The sequence below is a fragment of the Podarcis gaigeae genome (genome assembly GCF_964106915.1).
Source record: "Podarcis gaigeae genome assembly, chromosome: 12".
NCBI classification, from domain to species: Eukaryota; Metazoa; Chordata; class Lepidosauria; order Squamata; family Lacertidae; genus Podarcis; species Podarcis gaigeae.
Genome location: NC_139688.1, coordinates 6,821,635 through 6,844,552, shown reverse-complemented (window position 1 = coordinate 6,844,552; position 22,918 = coordinate 6,821,635). Strand labels below are relative to the sequence as shown.

Below are 22,918 nucleotides of genomic sequence, written 5' to 3'. Positions count from 1 at the left end.
TATGTCATCGCAGCTTCCTCCAACAATGGAAGGGTCAGTTCCTGTGAGCCAGGGACGGCTGCCGGCATTTCAATAGCTGGAACTAGGTGTAGCTCAGCTCCCAAATCCATGAGTCAAATATACAAGCAATTCAGGGTCTGAAGCTCTCTACCGGTCCGTATCTTAATGCTCTGGCAAGGGAGCAGGAAATGAACAAGGCATTCCTAAAGGCCACAATATTGCTGTTTCAATCCTCGAATTTTCCACCTCTCGTGAAACTCCTCTCTTGGCCACCGCCAAGGGGTAATTAAGAGCAGGATGGCAGTGCTTTTGCCAAGGGGTGAGGTCAACCTCATGTTGAATCCAGTTCCACCTGGATTTTTCACGGGAAGCCAGTGGTAGAGTGCAAGCATGGCGCTACAGATGCAGAGCAACTCTGGGCGCAAAGTCCACAGGTTCAACCCCTGCTGTCCTACACTAGTGTAGTTGTGATGGCCTGGGAATCGGATTCAGAGGCTGAACCTGAGGAATCCCAGCCTGCACAGGATTCCCCACCTCCAGAACCAGCTGAGCCGGGGCTGGGGCTTGAACCTGAAGGGTCCTCACCTGTGCCGGTTCCTCAGGAGCAGACACGAGCTGAATCCGCTCTGGCTCCTGAGGTGATGGAGGACTCATTGCCTGCAGGTGCTCCACTCTCAGCCCCGTCAGGGGAAGCTGAGGTTGCCTCTGGGTCCAGTAACCCTCCAGCCTCTCCTGAGCTGCAGAGGCTCAGGGCAGAGAGGCGGAGGGAACTAAGTTCTCGCAGGAGGAGTGCTCGCCTCCAGGCCAGGAGAGGCGAGTCACCTGTGGACCGGGGCCGCCCTATGCCTCAGAGGAGATAAAGGCCAGTCAGCCCAGTCCCAGGTTGCAGGAGCAACATCGTTGGTAACCTGTTCCTGCCAGACCCTGTCCTGCTCTTCCAGAGTTCCTGACCACGTCCGGCTCCTTGCCTTGGACCCCGCTTCGCCCTTGATGGACAGCCTCCATACCCTCGATCTAGGACCGGACTCAGACCACACCGCACGGCAACCCCCCCTCTCCGGGACCAGCACAGTAGTGGTTAGATCAGGGTGGGGTAGGGGACTGGTGGGCCAGATTACTACATTCCCCCACCCATTGCGGGGTGGCCATTTGTCAATCATGTGGTGTCACGATAAAATCAGGTGGTCTTTCTTGCCCACTGAGGTCCTCAGGTTATACACCACTGTCCCATTATACACCACTGTATAAACCACCCCCTAAATGAATCAGAACAAGAGTGCACACAGTCTACCCTCCTAGTAAGCTTCCTGCAAGAAAATCAGGACAAACACTCAGGAAACGGGTCGTCTGGAACAGCCCTCTGTCTCTTGAAACTAGGAAAGTCTAGCTCCGGGGGAGTTATACTGGGATGTGGGGAACTGGAACAGGCTAAGCAACAAGAGTGTGAATGGAGGGGAAGGAGGAAACAGCCATTCTCCCCAGGCCCAATCTCCAGTATCTCCTGCCTGACACCCTCAAGGGCTGCTGCCGGTCAGTGTCAACAATACTGTGCTAGATGGACCAATGGTCTGGCTCTGAATAAGGCACTTTGCGGTGTGCCCCTTGTTAGGGCTTGAAGCAGAGAGCCAGTTCTTGCCAATGACCCTTAGCACACTCTCAGCACCAGTCGCTGAATGAAGCCAGCATCCCTTTCCACGGCCATCAGAGCACACGCCTGCATCCTGCAACCCCTCCTTCGGCCAATCTCAGCCCGTGCTGCAAATATTTGCTTTGGCTCCCCTTGGCGGAGCTCCCTCCTCATCAGGAGCTACAACAATGCGGATTTAAAAATAATAATAATCATTATCATTATTATAAAGGGGAAATGCCTCTCTCCACATTCCTCAGGTCGAAATCTCCTCCCGGGCCAAAGCTTTGCCTGGTTTTATACACGCGTGAACATGGAAGTGGTTTCGTTCCAGGGCGGCCCATCCAACCATCTGGAACAGATATCCCTCCAAAAACAGGACCTGCTTCCCACTGGTTTGCCAAGTTGGAAAGCCAAAAATCCTAGAAAGAGGAATAAAAAAAATAACTGGAAGAATAAAGGGGTTCTTCTTTTATTGCTTCATGTTTCGAGCATGATTATGCGCAGGAACATAGTCCTACTATTAGGCTGACTGAGATGGTGCTGGGGGTTGAATCTGGCACCGTCTGCATTCAAGGGAAGTGCTACTGTATTTTCCGGCGTATAAGACGACTGGGCGTATAAGACGACTCACCAACTTTTCCAGTTCAAATATAGAGTTTGGGATATACTCGCTGTATAAGACTACTCCTCTTCTAACGCACACCAAATAAAAATTTTAAAAAACCAGTCTCCAGTGCAGCTCGGAAATCCGCTCCACTTCCCAGTGGCCGGGGGCTTCTGGGGCCAATATTCAAGCGTATTTCTGCTTCATCTAGAGAGCTTGGTGTTCTCTGATTTAATTTGCTGTCGTTTTATCCTTTGGTGGGGAGTTGCTGCAGGAGCTGCTTCTGTAGCTGGCGTATAAGACGACCCCCGACTTTTGAGAAGATTTTCCTGGGTTAAAAAGTAGTCTTATACGCCAGAAAATACAGTAATTCACTGAGATTTGGCCCTAATAGGAACATAGGTAAAGGTAAAGGGACCCCTGACCATTAGGTCCAGTTGTGACCGACTCTGGGGTTGCGGCGCTCATCTCGCTTTATTGGCCGAGGGAGGCAGCGTACAGCTTCCGGGTCTTGTGGCCAGCATGACTAAGCCGCTTCTGGCGAACCAGAGCAGCGCACAGAAACGCCGTTTACCTTCCCGCCGGAACGGTACCTATTTATCTACTTGCACTTTGATGTGCTTTCGAACTGCTTGGTTGGCAGGAGCAGGGACCGAGCAACGGGAGCTCACCCCGTCGCAGGGATTCGAACCACCGACCTTCTGATCTAACCCACAGCGCCACCCGCGTCCCAATAGGAACATAGGGAGCTACATAGTGGCGGACTTTGTGCTCTCTAATTAAATTGGTTCCCTGTGCAAAATATGGCACACACACCCCTCCACCTCTTGCACTCCATTCTATAGCATTGTTTTGGTGCCCCCCTACGGCATGGTACCCAACGCGGCTGAACCGGTTGTGCTACCCTAAAACCCCCTCTGAGCTACCTTATGAAGAGTCGGACCACTGCAGTATTGTCAACACTGACTGGCAGCTCTCTGGGGCTTCAAGCAGCATTCTCTCGAAGCTGCACCTGGAGATTGCAGGGATTGAACATGTGACCTTCTGCCATGGCCCTTCCCCAAACATCTGATGCATTTGGATAAACCAATGCAGTGGTCTGCAAAGCATTCTTGAGGGGGAAAGCCAGTGTGCCCCCCACCAAGTGACCTTTGAACCTGGAGCCGGCTTCACAAGGCAGGGAGATAAAAGTTGTCTTGGACCAGATTCCACAGGGCAGCCTGTGTCTTCGATATCCAAGACATGGTTTGCAAAGTCAGAAGGGCAGAAGGTGAATAGTTAATTGGGAACAGGCCACACAAACATTGCAAGAGCATTTATTACAGATTGCAGAGAGAATAATTGGGTGCACTCTTCCCACCTTAGATCAAATCTATGCTTCCAGGTATCACAAGAAAGCTGCAGAGATAGCGCAGGATAGTGCGCACCCCGGAAATGATCTCTTTCAGCTTCTGCCTTCTGGAAGAAGGTACAGTACAGGGTTATAAAGACCAGGACTAGCCGCCTGAGAAACAGTTTCTATCCAAATGCGATTTTGGTTTTAAACACAGTGTAAGGTAGTCTCTGTGGGAATATATTGTATTTAATTATGGGGTACCAGAGTTTTTAGGGGGTTAACCAGGCTGGGATAGCATGCTTGCTGGTTTTTGAATGTCTGGTGTAGATTTTTTCAATTTCGTTGTTCTGCATGGGACAATGACAATAAAGATTATCGTATTGTATTTTGAACCGTGCGCTTGGACTTCTTTTAAAGATTGATGTAAGACTTTTTCTATCTGAAATGACCCTCCTAATAATAATAATAATAATAAAAGGAACAAGGAACCCAGATGTCTCTGCTGCTCAGGGCTAGACACTCGCCTCCTCCCGTATTTAACAAATCTGAATAGTCACTTACTCAGAGTTGCCAAAACTTCTGTCTCTTGCAGTTTCCATTTGACAAACGGTCTTTCAGCAGCATCTGGACTGCAGCGCAGCCAGTGGCACACGCAGGACAGCGGATGGCAAATATATATTTGAGAACCTAGCAACGCTTCACCGCTAAGGCAAGAACGACCCCCGCAAAGGAAAACAGAGTCCCCAATTACCAGGACCTAACCACGGCTGGAACATCCATCTCATCGGCTCGGTTCCTCTTTCTGTTTTCGGCTTGGCATCAGGCAGGCACATCTGGAATCCTTAAGCTCCAAAGCCAGATCCTCTGACCAGGGGCGGGTGGTGGCAATTTCACAGATGTTTATATTAGACAATCCCCAGTCCATGTTAACAGCATCTGGAAACATGGCAGAACACGAGTTCTCCTCCTGAGAAAACCTTCCCACCAGGATCTACGGCCAGGGATCATCCCTGCAGCTCTGGAGAGAGCAAGGCAGGCATCAAATCGTAGCTGAGCAACCAGAGGCAAGTTTGCAGAACGTTCCGCTTTGTTCTGGGATGGCTAGCAAATTTCAGCTGCCAAATGCGCTCCTATTCTTCCTCCATCCCTTTTCTAAGAAAATAGTTTATGCCCTCTGCTCCATGGTCAGATTGTTCAGGGACCTTTGGCCACAGCCCATCCGTGTCAAGGGAGTCTTTATCTGAACTCCACAATTGGCCCATTGAAAGCGTAATCTCTGGAGGCCGTGTGCTTTGGAGAGTCTGCAGCCGGTGCAAAACTGATACATCACTGGAGGTGGTGTGTGTGTGTGTGTGTGTGTGTGTGTGCATAAAGACAGTCATCTTCCTCTCTGCGGTGCGGGGATGCGCAGAGGAACGAGCTGCAACTGCAGAATGCGCCCATTGTCTTTTTGACCACAGACCCTGAGCTTTAACCCCAGAGTCGCCGTTTGATGCTCACGTATGCGCAGAATCCGGGAATCAGGGCAGGACGTTCCCCACACAAACTTATTAAGTTATGGGATATGCCACACACAATGCTCAATTAACGTAAGGCATGTCTTGCTGCAAGATGGCCCAACACCCACCAGCTAATTAGATTCCATTTTTAAAAGAAAAAGAAAATTAAAATAAAAGGTTGAGACAAATTTGAAGGAGGTGTGTCGATAGCTATTGATTGCGATAGGTATGTCGAACCTTCATGTTCAGAAGCAGAAAACCTCCGAACACCAGGCGATGGTGCAGAGGAAACAACAGCAGGGTGTGGAATAAAGAAGAGCCTTTGTGTTCTTCCCCTGTGTGTGATACAACTGCACGCGATCCTGCAAAACTGTTCTTTCTTACAAGTCTGGGGCGCAGAATATGAGAAGGCAAGACACTAAGTTTCTAAACCACACGACGAGAGAAAAGACTGAAAATGTGCCGGCAAAGTTTTTCTTGATAAGGTTCCAAGGATCTTCAGCCAGGGAACCTTTAAGCGGGTCCCATTTGCCTTATTCTGAGCCACCGTGGTGAACTTGTCAACGTAGAAAGTCTCACCAGCTCACTGTTGTACTTCAGCGACACTACTGCAAACAGCCAGAGGGTGGCACTGTGTCCAGGGACTGGCAGGACTCTGAGGAGTGTGGACCGGGGGAAAGGAGCCTGGAGTCTGACTTGGGAGAGGGGGGGGGCAGTGGTTTCTGGGGACCTGTACCAGCCAGGAGGCAAGAATCAGGAGGCAGGGGAAGCTCCAGAGCTGGAGGGAGAGGCAGGAGAGGCTAGCGATCGGCCAGGTGCTTTCCTTCGCTTCCCTGCACCACTGTCTCCCAGAGCAGAGGAAGCTTCCGCTCAGGCATAGTCTCTGGCTATGTCAGGGGAAGGTGCATAAACTGGTGGAGGGGGAGTGGCCCCCAGTTGCTGCAATTGCTCCATAGAGCACAGAGCTGGGAACAGCTGCCTAGATTCTAGACAGGTGTGAGTATCTCCGGCAATAAGAGTTACCGTATTTTTGGCCCCATAAGACGCACCTAGTTTTTAGAGAAGAAAAACAAGAAAAAAATATATATTCTGAACGAAACAGTGGATGTATGATTTTTGTGGTGCAGGCTGTAGCCATGGACATGCTATTTGATCAGATGGTGAATTTGGGGTGACCCAATGCAAAAATCCTGAGGATCCATGGGCTTTTACCTCCCCCCTCCCAAGCAGCCTCCTTTATCTGTAGCGTCCCTTATCTCCCTGCCCGATCGCTTGCCGATCAGCTGCTTCCTTTCAACACCCAGTTCCCGCTTTCAAAAAAAAAAAAAAAAGCATGATCTGCTTTTCACCCCTGGGCAATTCGGCTCCAGGGACCACACATTCGCACAGACATTTCCCCTTACTTTTTAGGAAGAAAAAAGTGTGTCTTATGGAGTGGAAAATACAGTAACTCTTGGCTCTTTCTTTGGCTGAGAAGCTCCCAGGATTCACTGCAGCTACCAGCTCAGTAGAAGCCAGCCCCTGCCCCTCTAGTCTTATAAAGTCACAGTCTCTGGCCTGGCTCATTATGCGCTGAGCATCGTGCACAGAATGAGGTCAATGGACTGCAATGGCCCCCCTTGGCTCGAGACCGTGAGCCCCCATGTTGCATAAGGATCAGATCTGGGAATCCCTAATACGGTTACCAGATTTTTTTCAATGAATCCAGGGACACTTTATTTTATTTTTGAAGCTGAGTAGCAACAGGGAGTCAGTAGTGGGGATGGTGAGGCAAAAGACCCTGGGCCCAAGCAAACATGCACAGTGTATAAAGGTGCAAAGTCCTTCTTTCGCACCCTGTGAAACATAAATGTGCAGAGTTTTTTTAAAAAACGGCAATGGCGCGCCACCCACCCGTGACTCCCAAGCCTCCCCTGATATCCTCTCTCCTCGCCCCTTTGTTTTGACTGATAGGGGCAGGCTCAGGAGTTGTGGATGGGCAGCTGTTGCCCAGTTTTTTTAAAAAACTCTGTGCATTTATGTTTCACAGAGTGTGAAAGAAGGGCTTTGCACCTTGCCTGGCAGAGAAACTGTGCGCCTTGCGTCCCTCCTGGGTAATGGCCACCCACTCGTGTCTTCCAAAGGGGGAAGAGGGCAGGAGATCTGTACCGCCGGACGTCCCCGGTTCCCCTTTGGCAGTGGCGGCGGCAGCGAGGAGTTCCTGAAGCCAGCCAGAGCCAACTGTTCTACCAGGCTGGCTCTGGGCTGCTGAGGCTGCCACTGCCACATTTCCCGGGGACAGATTTGCAAATCCGGGGACATTCCGGGGATGGAATTTGTCCGGGGACAAATTTGCAAAACTGAGGACTGTCCCCAGGAACCAGGGACGTCTGGTAACCCTACTATAGAAGAGTGGTGATAAAACATCTGCTTCTGCGAGTGGTGGGCGGGGCCAGGGGCCAGAGCGGGTGGGGCAGCAATGTAAATTTGGCCTTCATACACAAGAGACACAGGTGGCGCTGTGGGTTAAACCACAGAGCCTAGGACCTGCATATCAGAAGGTCGGCGGTTCGAATCCCCGTGACGGGGTGAGCTCCCGTTGCTCGGTCCCTGCTCCTGCCAACCTAGCAGTTCGAAAGCACATCAAAGTGCAAGTAGATAAATAGGTACCACTCCGGCGGGAAGGTAAACAGTGCTTACGTGTGCTGCTCTGGTTCACCAGAAGCGGTTTAGTCATGCTGGTCACATGACCCGGAACCTGTACGCCGGCTCCCTTGGCCAATAAAGTGAAATGAGCGCCGCAACCCCAGAGTCATCCGCGACTGGACCTAATGGTCAGGGGTCCCTTTACCTTTACAGCAGGCTGGTTTCTACATGCAACACGCCTCTCTGGCCTCCATGCTGGCAATTATCATTTCACTGACATCCCGGTTCTCCTCCAGGAAGCTCAGAGGAGCTTGTGTGCGGCCTCCAGGCAGCATCATGTCCAGATGTTTGCCAGGATGAAACCACTTTGCTATAGGAATGTAAGAGTGCCACTCGGGCCAATGCAGATGTGACAAGCAAAGCAGGCGAATACTGTCCACCTACTTGCAAGCGCTTCAGCAAAGGAAGCTGAAATTTGTCGCCCCCTTGAAGAGGGCACGACTGAACGGTTTCTCCCTGCAGAGCGCAGAGGAAATAACTAGGCAGAACAACAAACGGCTCCATTGTCCTAGACGGGAAGGACAACGGCAGCCATAAAAGTAGATCAGAAAAGGGGTCCGCTGAAATTGCTCTCTGGGCAGGAGTCAGATCGGCAGGCGCTCAGAAAGAGGAGCCACCTCCACCGGCCAGACTCCATGCACAGATGCAAGAAGACACTGTATGGTAGCATAGCCTATTGTGGCACAGAGCACAACAGCATCATTGTGCAACTCGGTGTGATCTTTCAAAAGCCAATGAAACATGCTTGACATCTGCACTATACATTTAAAGTACTCCTGCACTGCTTTAGCAGTCATGGCTTCCCCACCAAACAAGAACCCTGGGAACTTTGGTTTGTTAAGGGTGCTGGGAACTGTAGCTCTGAGAAGCAGTCTCCTAACAACTTTCAGCACCCTTAACAAACTACAGTTCCCGGGTTTGTTTGGTTTTTTTTGTAGGGGAGCTGGGACTGTTTAAAGTGGTAAAATAGTGCTTTAAACGGATAGTGCAACTCATCCTCATGAACAAAAGCATATATTTGATAAACTGCTTTTGGGTGACCTAAAAGCGTTGAAGCGAATTTCAACAATGCCTTGTGTCAGGGTTTTGTGTGGAATTTAGCTTCAAACACAGGAGCTATTCTCTAAGCAGAAACATGAGAAACCCTGTTTTCATTTTCATTTTATTTTTAGAAGGGCGGTTTTCAAGACCTCCAGGTTCTAGGCAAGGTTTTTCGCCGTATTCTTATTATTTTATTTAAACAGATTTCTACTCCGCCTTTCTTTCTTTTTCTTTCCTTTTCTTTTTTTTAAAAGAATATTTATTAAAGTTTTCAATAGTGATACAATAAAAGGCAAAAAGAAAAAATAACAAAAATACAAAAATGAAAATAATTAAAAACATACAAAGTTTCCATTACATATTTTCCATTAACTTATTTCCCAGACCTCCTCATACCTCCCTTTTTTGTATTCCAATTCAAATTGTTAGTTCAGCAAATCCTTATCAATAAATTTTAACCTATTTCTAAACCTTTTTTTCCATATTCTCCTAAAGCATTACAGCTGGAAACCTCTCTAATCCGCCTTTCAGGGCACAATGCCCACGCAATGTGGGCTACAGTTTTATTCATTTATTTTGTAAGGGCGTTAGAACAAATTACAATTTTAAAAGCCATCAAGAGAGAGAGAGAGAGAGAGAGAGAGAGCGCGCAAGCATGGCACATTAATGAAATGCAGGCTGGGGTTAAAAATGGGAGATGAGAAAGCTTAAGTATGGATGAGTTATTCGAATAGCAAGCCCTTCATTTAGCACAGCGACTTAACAGCTCCTCACGACACCACATTCTCTGACCTCCCTCCTTTGCAAGTTTAGGACATGATCCAGCACTTTAAAGCTGCAATCTACACAGAACAAAAAGCTAAATTGATAGTAAACAATGTGGTGACAGAGGAGTTTAAAATTGAAAAAGGGACACGCCAGGGGTGCCCTCTATCCCCCCTATTGTTCATTTCAGTTCTGGAGGTATTGCTAAATATGATTAGAAAGGACCGGTTGGTTCAGGGAATCGAGGTCGGAGTGAAACAATACAAATTGAAAGCATTTGCAGATGACTTGGTATTAACACTTCAGGAACCAGTCTCTAGCACTAAAAGAGTGTTAGAATTAATTTCTGATTTTGGTCGGGTGGCGGGGTTTAAGTTAAATAAGCAAAAAACTAAGGTTTTAGCAAAAAATTTGACAGTTACAGAAACAGATGAGTTTTCTAAAGAAATGGAGCTGAATGTGGTTAAAAAAGTAAAATACCTAGGGGTGTACTTGACCTCCAAAAATTTGAATTTGTTTAAAGACAATTATGAGAAATGTTGGTCAGAAATCAAAAGAGACTTGGAAATATGGTCAAGATTGAAACTTTCCTTGTTAGGCCGAATAGCTGCTGTAAAGATGAATGTATTGCCGAAAATGTTATTTTTGTTTCAGGCCCTACAGATCGTGGACAAGGTGGAATGTTTTGGAAAGTGGCAGAAGGATATTTCTAAGTTTGTTTGGCAGGGCAAAAAGCCCCGAATAAAGTTTAAAATATTAACTGATGTGAAAGAAAGAGGGGGATTTGCCCTGCCGGACTTGAGGTTATATTATGAATCTGCAGCCTTCTGCTGGTTGAAAGATTGGATTTTATTGGAGAACACTGACGTCCTGGATCTGGAAGGGTTTGACAATGCGTTTGGTTGGCATGCATATTTGTGGTATGACAAGGTTAAAGTGCACAAATTGTTTAAAAACCATATTGTCAGAAGAGCAATTTGGAGGGTCTGGATAAAATACAAAGACTTATTAGAGAGTAAAACTCCGAGGTGGCTCTCACCGGTGGAGGCCAAGGCACGTAAGAGACCCAACATGGAGGCCCATTGGCCTAAATATTGGGAAATAATTGAAAAAATTGGAGACAATTGGAGGCTGCTAAGTTTGGAGAAATTGAAAACTAAGGTACGAGATTGGCTGCACTACGCGCAAATTCAAGAGGTATTCAAAATAGATAAAAAAGTTGGATTCCAGGTGGAAAAATCGAAACTGGAGATTGAATTGTTAGAGCCAAAAAGTAAACTACTTTCGAGAATGTATAACTTGCTGCTTAAGTGGAATACACAGGATGAGACAGTCAAATCCGCCATGATAAAATGGGCTAAGGATGTGGGGCATAACATTATGTTTGCAGACTGGGAAAGGTTATGGAACACCGGTTTGAAATTCACGGCTTGCACTGCCTTGAAGGAAAATATTATGAAAATGGTATACCGGTGGTACATGACCCCAGTCAAGTTAGCTAAGATATATCATCTGTCTGACAACAAATGTTGGAAATGTGGAGAGGCGGAAGGGACATTCTTTCATCTCTGGTGGACCTGCCCGAAAGTGAAGGCCTTCTGGGAAATGATCCACAATGAACTAAAAAAGGTACTGAGATTTACCTTACCTAAAAAACCAGAGGCCTTCCTTCTGGGCATGGTGGACCAGAGAGTGTTTAAGAAGGACAGAATCTTTTTTATGTATGCTACCACAGCAGCAAGGATCCTGATTGCAAAATATTGGAAGACACAAGATTTACCCACGCTGGAGGAATGGCAATCGCAGTTGATGGACTATATGGAACTGGCTGAAATGACTGGCAGAATCCGAGACGCGGGAGAAGAAACAACTGAGGAGGACTGGGAAAAGTTTAAGGACTATTTGAAAAAACATTATAAGCTGTATGAATGTTAAAAAATGCACCTTTCAGGAAATTCTAGCTTCAGCAAATGTAAGTTAATGATATGAAAATTAAGACACAAGAATTCAGAGGTAAAATAATGAAACAACTTTATTGTGTTTAATACAAAATATATAAGAACTGAGCTACAGTAAAATTGAAAATAGGGAACATGATAAAATGGAAGTTACAATAAGTTTTGAAATAAGTTAACAAATTGCTGATGCTTTATAAGACAGAGAACGCAGGGTTCGGAGGATGTGGGGAAGTGCTATAGAATAGATGGAAAAAGAATATGGAAACTTGTTACTTATACCCTATCTTCTTATAACCACTCTTTATTCTTTTTTCTGTATTTCTAAAAAAGCAATAAAAAATGTTTATAAAAAAAAAAAAAAATAAAGCTGCCGTTCAAGTCAGTCGAACTCTGGCTTCAGTTAGTGGAAAAGAAAACGCCCGATTTAGCTGCTGACTTGAACTCTGGTCTCCCAAGGTCTAGTTGCCCCCTCTAACCACGACGTCACATGCACCGATTCAAAATGATTTGCAATCAGTATTGAGATCATTTAGAACTGCCCTGACACCAGCCTGAGCACAAATAATCATAAAAGCACAATAAAAATGATGTTGGGAGGACCTCTGAGAATAAAGAGGGGGCTCTCTTAAGATCAGACTGCCTTGCAAAGCTCCAAGACCCTCCTTCAGTGCCCCCCCCATTCAATTTGCTATGACTCACTCCAATTCTGCGCGATTTTGATTCACTGCCATAGTTTCCATTTGAGTCACTTGCAGAATCAGATTTTCCTCTGACCAAGGAATGCTCTGGTTCCCTGGGCAGCTATGCCGTTAAGAGAAGAGGGGTGCTCCCCCTAGTGGTGCTTAAAAAGAAGTTTTTTGGGGGGGACAGTACTGGCTCAGAAGAGGACATGCACAGTAATATCTCAAGTGGTGGCCGCACCATTGATATGCATAAGAACAATATGACATTGGCAAAAATCCACAGCAGAGAGTCCTGTGACATCTTATAGACAATATGAGTTGCAGCCCAACAACATCAAGGGCACTGCACTGGCTATTTTTATTTTACATTGGTCAGGCTCTCCAACTAGTACGGTGTTGTCTACTCTGATAATGCTGAAGGTCTCCAAAGGCTGAAGGAGAAAAGACCTCTTTCACATCACCTGGTACCTGAGACCCCTTTTCCATAACAGGAGACACCAGGGATTCAACCTGGGAACTCCCACAGGCGATTGCTCTTCCACTGAGGAATGGTTTCCAATAAGGCCACAGTACGGAGGGGGTGTACAAATTTGCTCGTTTTCTCAGTCTCTCCTTTGTACAACCTTCAATTCAGTTTGTTACATTTCTTTATCACTTTGTGATTTTTTTTAAAACAAGGGCTCATGAAAACCCATCCGCATATTCCCCCGCCCCAATATACACAAATTGGTATGCCATTTTGCCTAACATACACACTTTTGAAATCAATCCCCCCCAATGTAATGCATTTCTGTATGCAATTTTTCACTAATATATGCAATTTCACGCACACTTTCGCCAAATTGTACAAATGTGCCTAATTTCAGCAGGGGAATGGGACCCCGTGGGCAAATTTATTGCGGTGAAAGCTGATGCCGTAATCCATGAAAGGTTATGCTGTAATAAATAAATTTGTTTTCCCCGACCATTGTCCATGCTGGGTGGGAATTTGCACTCCAAGGGTGGTTGGCCCGTAGTCCTCCAGAAAGTTATTGGACTACAACTCCCATCATCAGCCCCAGGCAGCATGGTCATGGATGATGGGAACTGTAGTCCAGCAAATTGGTTTTCCTAGGCAGGGACAAAATAAATGAATGCCTTCATCATTGCACCTTTTAACTCCACTTAATAACTGGTCTGCACACACCAGCATGCTGGCAGATCTGTTGCAAGGCCTACCCTTTTCCAGACCCATCGCCAGTTCAGAGGTGGGGTGGAGTCCTTTGAGGAGCTTAACAGCTTCCAGATGCAACTCTGCTACGTCGAGGCCTCTCAGAACCACTTCAATTCCTCCTCTTCAGCCATCTCGCGGGCAGTCTGTTTGACAGGTTGCCCTGGGCTATCCGTTTCCCTCCTCTCTTGTCGTTTTAACAGGGTCGTGAGGTTCCTTTCCAGCTGTAAATCAAGGAGATTCTTTCCTTGGCAAACACCAAACGCCGGGGACCTTCTGCATTCAAGTCATGCTTTGCCACTAAGCTACGGCCTCTCCCCGTATATCACATCTGCACAGTGATCAAGCTATTGAGATGTCACTGGAGGCACAGAAATACTTGCATTTACACAGCCTTGAGAACACTGCACTGCTGAGTACCTGTGAAGCTCCAGAGGTGGGTCGGGTACTGGACACCTGTAAAACGAGCATCATCCCTGCTTTCTTCCTACCTGGTTAAGGGGAAGGGATGCAGCTCAGTGGGTGAGCGCCTCCTCGCCTCCAGGAGGTCCCAGGTTCAATCCCAGGCTCTTCCAAGGAAGGCTTGGAATGCCCCCTGTTCTGGAGAGCAGCTGCCAGTCCGTGTAAACAATACTGACCTAGATGCACTAGTGACCCGGCTCTGAATGAAGCCATTTCTGATGTCCCGATGTACAATCTAAAGCTTGCTATTTTGCCCACAGGGCTGGTACAAAAAGAAATAAGGAAATCCCTTAGAAAATCACATTTATTAAATCCCAGTCAGCTTCATCGCAGTGTCTAGGGCAGAAAAAAACTACCCATGTGTAGGGGGTGAAAAATAATAGAAATGGAAGGAGCCACAAGGGTCATCTAGTCCAACCCTCTGCAATGCAGGAATCTTTTGCCCATTGTGGGGTTCGAACCCATGACCTTGAGATGAGATCCATGCTCTTTCAACTGAGATATCCCAGGTCCAGCTGTGTATCATTATTATCAACATCATCATCATCGTCATCATCATTATTCTCCTGCCCTTCAATCTAATGTCCCGGTGGTGGGCTAAAACATTAAAACACGATGCTAAAAACAGTTTAAAGCAACTTACTATCACAGAAATGCAATGACAAACCTAGACAGCATCTTAAAAAGCAGAGACATCACCTTGCCAAGAAAGGTCCGTATAGTAAAAGCTATGGTTTTCCCAGTAGTGATGTATGGCAGTGAAAGCTGGACCATAAAGAAGACTGATCGCCGAAGGATGGATGCTTTTGAATTCTGGTGCTGGAGGAGACTCTTGAGAGTCCCATGGACTGCAAGAAGATCAAACCTATCCATTCTGAAGGAAATCAGCCCTGAGTGCTCACTGGAAGGACAGATCCTGAAGCTGAGGCTCCAATCCTTTGGCCACCTCATGAGAAGAGAAGACTCCCTGGAAAAGACCCTGATGTTGGGAAAGATGGAGGGCACAAGGAGAAGGGGACAACAGAGGACGAGATGGTGGGACAGTGTTCTCGAAGCTACCGGCATGAGTTTGACCAAACTGTGGGAGGCAGTGGAAGACAGGAGTGCCTGGCGTGCTCTGGTCCAGGGGGTCAAGAAGAGTCGGACACGACTAAACGACTAAACAACAACATCACAGAAATAAGGTGGGTGCTAAAAAAAATAGACACCTCAAGTGTCCAAGATAAATGGCCCAAATACACCCACACCTGCTTCCTGTCATTTAAACCAAAGCGATGACATTTCCTGTTCACACAGTTAAGAGAAACCCTGCTTCACCCATAGATTTGCACTGTGATACATGAGAAGCATCCAAGTTGCTCTGTCTTTAGACTGCACGTACGACTGAGGACTTCAGGGATATTAAGACGAGGGAGTGGATCTGCACTAAGGGACCTTGACTCTACCGCACCCTGCCTACAGCATAAAGGGTAGATCAAAGTTGGCTAAGTAGCGTAATTGATCCTTACAAAGCATAATTCATCCTCTTGCACGCAAGCACACATTTTAGGATTGGGGCTGGGGGCTGACGCAGCTTGCCTCTGAATCTCAACCACCACCACTCCCATCTCAAGACCGAAGTTTAAAATGGAAGGGGAATTATCAAATTTGCAAACAACATTCCGAGGTACGCTGCTTATTTGCAAAGCATTCTGAGAAGGTAGCAGTAGCAACATTTAAGCAGCTTAGAAATGCAAGGAAAGGAAGAAAACAGACATACTAGGAATTCCTGGCCTTATCCCTTTGCAAAAGCATCCCATCGTCTTTCCGGAGCTTGTGAAATAAGTTCCAGTCTCCAAACGGCAGCCTCTCTTGGGTTCAAACTCAGTTTCCTTTTGGCACAGAGGGTCCTGGCTCTCCAGAAGGCTTTTGACAAGAGTGCGCAGTCAGAGCAGACCTCTGAGCTCCCGGCTTGCTCCCCGTCGTCCCCTCCCACCCCCCCTTCCATCCAATCTCCCTTCCCGCTGCAGATGTCTTGGAGAGTCTGGCAGCAAAGTTTGGCTTCCTGAGTGAGTGAGCTGGGATGGGATAGGAGAGGGAGAGGGGATGTTTGGCTCCCTCCAATAGGAAGTTGAGACTGTGAGACCGACTCAAGACACAAATGGGCTGCACGTTTTCTCCTGCTCTGCTTCCTTCACACAAATGCACAGGCAGGAGTGTGCATCTGTATGCCTCAAAGGCTGCAACGTTTGGAACTTTTCAGAGACAAGACAAGTTGATAGAAGTTTATAGAACCATGCACGGCATAGAGAAAGCTTTCCTCTTCTCAAAACACTAGAACATCAAACAAAGCTGGATGTTGGAAGATTCAGGACAGGGGAAAGAAAGTACTTCTTCACATGGTGTGTAGTTAGACTGTGGAACTCCCTCCCACTGGAAGCAGTCATGGCCAATGACTTGGAAGGCATTGAAAGAGGGCTGGTCATATTCATAGAGGAGAAGGCTATCTACTAGCTACGATGGCTATGCAGTCAGAGGCAGCAATGCTTCTGAATACTAGTTGCTGAAAACCACTGGAGAATAGAGAGCAGGCCCTTGTGTTCGAATCCTGCTTGTGGTTTTCCCACAGGCGTCTTGTTGGCCCCTGTGAGACTAGGATGCTGTACTAGATGAGTCGCTGGTTTGGTCCAGCAGGCTCTTATGTGTATACGTATACACACACACAAACACACTATGCCAAAGTCCCATAGTGTTGTAAGAACCTGAAATATACTCGGAGTCAAGAGTGGATTTCGTGCTCTTTATTCAGCTCATTGTGGTGAGGAGGAATGGAAGTTCCCCCAGAATACATTATTTACACAATGGGCCTCACGTGATTGGCTAATTCTTCTGTAGCCAATCAGGTTGCGGATTCACTTCCACCTGGAGCTGGATTGGTTGGCTCCTGTGGACCAATCAGACTGCTGCATTCTGGATCCTATTGTTCTAGGACCAATCAGACTGCTGCATTCTGAATCCTATTGTTCTAGGACCAATCAGACTGCTGCATTCTGAATCCTATTGTTCTAGGGAGGGAAGTCATAAGCTCAGCGGAGCAAATGCGATTGATTTGTTATTGTAATATTGTTATATTATATGTGTTTTGTTTTTATTAAAGAAAATAATAAAAATTATATTTTTTTTAAAGGACTAATATCCACATTGGACAACAGTATGGATGATCCCCAAGAGGTAGCTATTGGGCTATTAGTAACTCAAAGAGCTTCACATCAGAGGGGAGATTAGATGGTTCTCTCTGCTTTAAGTGCAAAGCTTTAGCCACGGATTCAACCATTTCCAAACATTTGAGTTCCTTGGAAATGGATTGGAGACTTATCCATGAGAAGCTCACTGATAATTTATATTGAATTGTAGTTTTCTGTGGTACCTTTTGCATTTCTAGCATTCGTCTTTCTTGATAACAAAGATTTTTGCAAGTAAAGAAAACACACACATATTGCCATGGACGGATCTATCAATTCTACTTCTCTTGGTTTCTCACTTAAATTCTGTTCTCCACATTTCTGCAGCAATTCTTTTTTTATATAAAGAAGAAGAAAATATCATGAATATTCGTCAGTGCGAATTTCTCCTAACAACATTTTTTGCACGCCTTCTTGATTAATGCAGGCATCTTTGAAAGCGATTTCCCCTAATAAGGATGCCTTTCCCCACGCAAACCATCAACAGCCATCATCCAGGCTAGCCATTACAGTGGAACATCGGTTTTCGAACGTAATCCGTTCTGGAAGACCGTTCGACTTCCAAAACATTTGAAAACTGAGGCGCAAAGGGCTGTTGGTGAATTCAGTTGAGAAAATTGAGAAACGCGCTTCGGAAGCCATTCAACATCTGAGGCGCATTTGAAAATGGAAGCATTTACTTCCGGGTTTTTGGCTTTTGGGTTCTGAAACATTCATCAACAGAGACGTTCAAGAACCGAGATTCCACCATTAAAGATGCGAGACATTCAAAACTCAGCTGAAGTGGCCCTGCCTATTCTCTACGTGCTTGCTTCTGCTTTTAGCAATTCAGCTTCAAAGTTCTCTGGACCTGTTTAGTTCTTCCCAGCTGTGATATCTCCCTGTGCAATGGATTCCAAACTCTGAGAGGATTTAAAACCACAACAACAACAAACCTGCCAGGATGTTGTTTCGTTACTATGCAAAAGTTTGGGTTTATGGTCTGGAACAGGGGCAGGGAAGCAGCTAGAGTCTGTCACACAGCTGCTGTCAAAACGCCTCCACGTTCAACTCTCCTCGGTTAAGAAACTAATGGCGCAGTCTTAAATTGCTCCATGCGGCAGGCTCTGTTGCTTGCAGTGGCAACAAAATGGCGGTGCCACTGCAGTCACTGTGAGGTGTGACCTAGCTCCACAGAGGGATGGGTGAGTCATATTATTCAGCTTATGTTTAAAGGTAAGCCTACCTTGTTCGTGTTTTCTGGAAGAATATGAAAAGTGCAACAGCCACCCTTCAAAATTCACACCTCTCCGAATTTTGCGATGTAGTTCTCCAAGCAAACAATGTTTACAAAAATGCATTATGCTTGCTGGAAGTGTACATAAAATGCATACGCTCGTGAAAATAACATTCGGAAATCTTGGGGAATTGCTATTCAAAAATTTGTATATCAGGCCAAACTACCTGTGCCCATATATATTTGGAGAAAGCTACCCTAGACAGCATCTTAAAAAGCAGAGACATCACCTTGCCAACAAAGGTCTGTATAGTTAAAGCTATGGTTTTCCCAGTAGTGATGTATGGAAGTGAGAGCTGGACCATAAAGAAGACTGATCCCCGAAGGATGGATGGTGCTGGAGGAGACTCCTGAGAGTCCCATGGACTGCAAGAAGATCAAACCTCTCCATTCTGAAGGAAATCAGCCCTGAGTGCTCACTGGAAGGACAGATCCTGAAGCTGAGGCTCCAATCCTTTGGCCACCTCATGAGAAGAGAAGACTCCCTGGAAAAGACCCTGATGTTGGGAAAGATGGAGGGCACAAGGAGAAGGGGACAACAGAGGACGAGATGGTTGGAGAGTGTTCTTGAAGCTACCAGCATGAGTTTGACCAAACTGCTGGAGGCAGTAGAAGATAGGAGTGCCTGGCGTGCTCTGGTCCATGGGGTCACGAAGAGTCAGACACGACTAAACGACTAAACAACAACAACAACAAGGGAAGACTTTATATGAGTCATTGCACCCACAGATGCCATATTAGGGACGCCTGACATGCACTTTTGAAGAGGGAGGACCTTAGAGAGATGATAACCAACCCTCTCTTCTCTGGGTTCATTACTATTGGCAATCACGATGCAGCGAAACAGTTTGTCATCCTGACTGCAGTTTCTGAGAAGCAGACAAAGTGATTCTTCTGATTTCTCCCACGCTATCTGCCCTGCTGAGACTCAGCCAATGTCGCAATTGCTAAGTTCTTCACAGTTTTGGGGAGGAGAAGCCAGGGAATTAGAAGGAAAACGAGGTTGTGTAAATAAATGATGCAAAGATTCCATTGTTTCTGCTTAAGAAGGCAGAGGTAGAAAGAAAAGAAAAATACAATTCCTGATATCCTTATTCAGGCTTGATTCCCAGTTCACTTGGACGGTGCAAAACTGGTCCTTATATTTCCATAGGTACCTCTATGTTCCCACACACTGGCATTATACGTTTGGGACACTTATCTCCAAGAGTAGAAATTACGTTCCTGCAACAGAGGTGTAAACCACTATCGCCCGTCACCCAGTAAAGATTACCCACATCTGTAGACCTTACAACATCTCCCAGCCACTGATTTTTATTCATGTGTTTATTGGCAGATACAACAACATTTCTCAAACCACACGGCTGTTCAGGAACCCTTTTCTGCCACAGTAAGAATGCAGTTTTTGCAATAGGAAGGGAAAACCACAGATATTAACCAAATCCCAACTGTTACCTCACTGAACTAAACCTCCAAATTCAGCCTGAGTGTAAATTAAAGGGATGTGCGTGTTTGTTTGTTTGTTTGTTTGTTTAATTTACATTCCATCTTCCTCCAAGGTGCCTAAGGAAACCTCCACAGTGCTGCCCCTCTTCAAATTATCTTCACACCAACCTTGTGATGTAGGCCCAGGATACTAAACCAGCTTCATGATTGTGTGGGGATTTGAACGCTGGTCTGTCTCCTAGATCCTAGGCAGAATCTACACACAGATAAAAAAACGCTGTGGAAATGCTTTTAAAAAAATAATACATTGAAATGGCCATAACTCACTGTTTCCATCTAGTGTTATATTTGTTTATTGCACTTTACAACACACTTAAAACGTTTTATTTGCAGCTGTATAGCTGAGTCCCTAGTCCTATACTCTAATCCAGGCATGGCCAAACTTGGCCCTCCAGATGTTTTGGGACTACAATTCCCATCATCCCTGACCCCTGGTCCTGTTAGCTAGGGTTGATGGGAGTTGTAGTCCCAAAACATCTGGAGGGGCAAGTTTGCCTATGCCTGCACTCATCACTACACGACATTGACTCTTGACTGGTTCCTAACTTTCCCCTTTAGGATAAGAAGGAAAGCAGCTGTTGACACAGCAACATAAAGATGGAAGATCTGAGAACAGATGTATTTATTCTATACAGTTAACAAAATTTAAATACCACTTGATGGCAAGGAAAGCTCTAGGTGGGTTGCAAAAATATACAGTGGTACCTCGCAAGATGAATGCCTCGTAAGACGAAAAACTCGCAAGACGAAAGAGTTTTTTGTTTTTTGAGTTGCTTCGCAAGACGAATTTCCCTATGGGCTTGCTTTGCAAGACGAAAACGTCTAGCTAGTTTGTTTCCTTTTTCTTAAAACTGTTAATACCCAGGGTGCATTCAGGGGGTGCAGTTGCGACTTGACTTTGAGGAGCCTTTTTTGAGGTTTTTGAAGACTTTGGTGATTTTTGAAGCTTTTCCAAAATCCGTGCTTTGCAAGACGAAAAATTCGCAAGACGAAAAAACTCGCAGAACGAATTAATTTCGTCTTGCGAGGTACCTCTGTAAACCAAAACATTAAGGTTATTGATAAATCGGTTAAAAACGAGTATTTAAAGACATTTGAAGGATGATTAAAATCAGCAGGAGCTAAGAAGAAGGAACCTCCAACTGCAGCTTGACTGCAAACTGAAAAGGCACAGAATCTGAATTATTTTCCTTTCCTGATAAGAAGCAACGCCGGCGAGGACCAGCAGTTGTTGATGCAGCGCCCATTAAAGACAACACAAGAGAAAGTCCAGGCTCAGGACAGCCTGACAGCACATCAAAACATCCACGAAGGATGCATGCAAAGATTCGGAGCTAAGCGCCGCTTTGAATAAACACAGCGTCAAAATTTGCCAGCTCTTCTGCCTTTGTAAGGTGCACATGAGAAGGCCTGAAAGATCAGGAGGGGGAAAGTATGCGCAGGACGATGCCAAGTTGCCCAGAATAAACGGGACTTTGGCGTGTTAATGAAGTGGGTGGCATATTTGTTATGCAAAACCTATTTCTCCTAAGGTGATTTGAGAGTTCATATGTCATTACAGTGGTACCTCGGGTTACATATGCTTCAGGTTACATACGCTTCAGGTTACAGACTCTGCTAACCCAGAAATATTCCCTCAGGTTAAGAACTTTGCTTCAGGATAAGAACAGAAATCGTGCTCCGGTGGTGCAGCAGCAGCAGGAGGCCCCATTAGCTAAAGTGGTGCTTCAGGTTAAGAACAGTTGCAGGTTAAGAACGGACCTCCAGAACGAATTAAGTACTTAACCCGAGGTACCACTGTATTGTTAACTGGAAAATAATGATATGGGTTTTTAAAATACACATATACATGAAAAAGTAATGTGACAAGTACGAAACAACAGCACAATGGATCTCCTGGCTGCAAAATAAGGCTTCTTTGCAACCCAGCAGACACAAGGAATCTTCCATTATTAAGAAACATTCCATACCTTTCACAGACAGGAAAAATGGGTGGTTCTTAGCTGCGAATCTTCCTTCTTTTTCCCCACAGAGGGTTCGTGCTGCACAGCTTCACCGCCTTCACCTCTGACACAAAAGAGAAGAGAAAAGGAAAAACAATCCCTCATTATCTGAGAAGGGTATCAACAGGCTCACGCCACCAAGCACAACGAGGCATCGTTCCACAGCCCTCTTTGAAAGGGCCCCATTGTTGCAGGGAAGCCAAGGCTCGTGCGCATGGAACCGCACTCAGCAGTTCTAGGATCCCGCCGTTGTGCTGATTCGCGCCTCGCTTTGGAAACGGGTGGCCTTCGTGGGCGCATGGTGGTGCTTCAACAAAGCTTTTGGGAAGGGGGACAGACAACTTTCCAGAAAAGTATGACACAAGTCTGGTCCAGAGCATGATATGACGAAGCCCTAGCCGTGTGTAGCGCATAAGGGGGAAAAAAGCAGCCCAGTGCCGTAAAGGCAGGCGAGAGCGTAAGGCAGCGGTTCTCAACCTGTGGGTCCCCAGATGTTGTTGGACTACAACTCCCATCATCCCTGACCAAGGGTCATGCTGGCTAGGCATGATGGGAGTTGTAGTCCAACAACATCTGGGGACCCACAGGTTGAGAAACACTGGCGTAAGGTATAGAATCCAGCACCCTCCAGATTTGGTTGGACTACAACACCCATCATTCCTGACACACTGGATCTGCTGGTTGGGGGTGATGGGAGTTAGAGACCCTACCTGTTGGTAGACTGTCTCGCCAGAGTGGTCCGTGCTCTGGTTATCTCCTGCTTGGACTACTGCAATGCGCTCTACGTGGGGCTGCCTTTGAAGGTGACTCAGAAACTACAACTACCGCATTTTTCCGTGTATAAGACTAGGTTTCTTTCCTAAAAGGTAATGTCAAAAATTTGTTGTTGTTTAGTCGTTTAGTCGTGTCCGACTCCTCGTGACCCCCTGGACCAGAGCACGCCAGGCACTCCTGTTCTCCACTGCCTCCCACAGTTTGATCAAACTCATGCTGGTAGCTTCGAGAACACCATCCAACATCTCATCCTCTGTCGTCCCCT

The 22,918-nt window shown here is 46.3% G+C and overlaps 1 protein-coding gene across 5 annotated transcripts in view; it reads right to left on the bottom strand.

The window, feature by feature from the left end:
• The window catches only part of GJC2 (gap junction protein gamma 2), a 91,930-nt gene that overhangs the window by 42,476 nt on the left and 26,536 nt on the right, over nucleotides 1-22,918 (bottom strand). Inside the window, exon 3 of one of the 5 annotated variants that reach the window (XM_083704281.1) lies at nucleotides 21,847-21,943. The gene's annotated coding sequence lies outside the window, so the exon portion shown is untranslated. Of the gene's footprint in view, nucleotides 1-4,131; nucleotides 4,821-15,632; nucleotides 15,993-21,846; nucleotides 21,944-22,918 lie in introns of those variants that run through there. The other 4 variants (XM_083704282.1, XM_083704278.1, XM_083704280.1 and 1 more) reach the window with 4 other exon arrangements.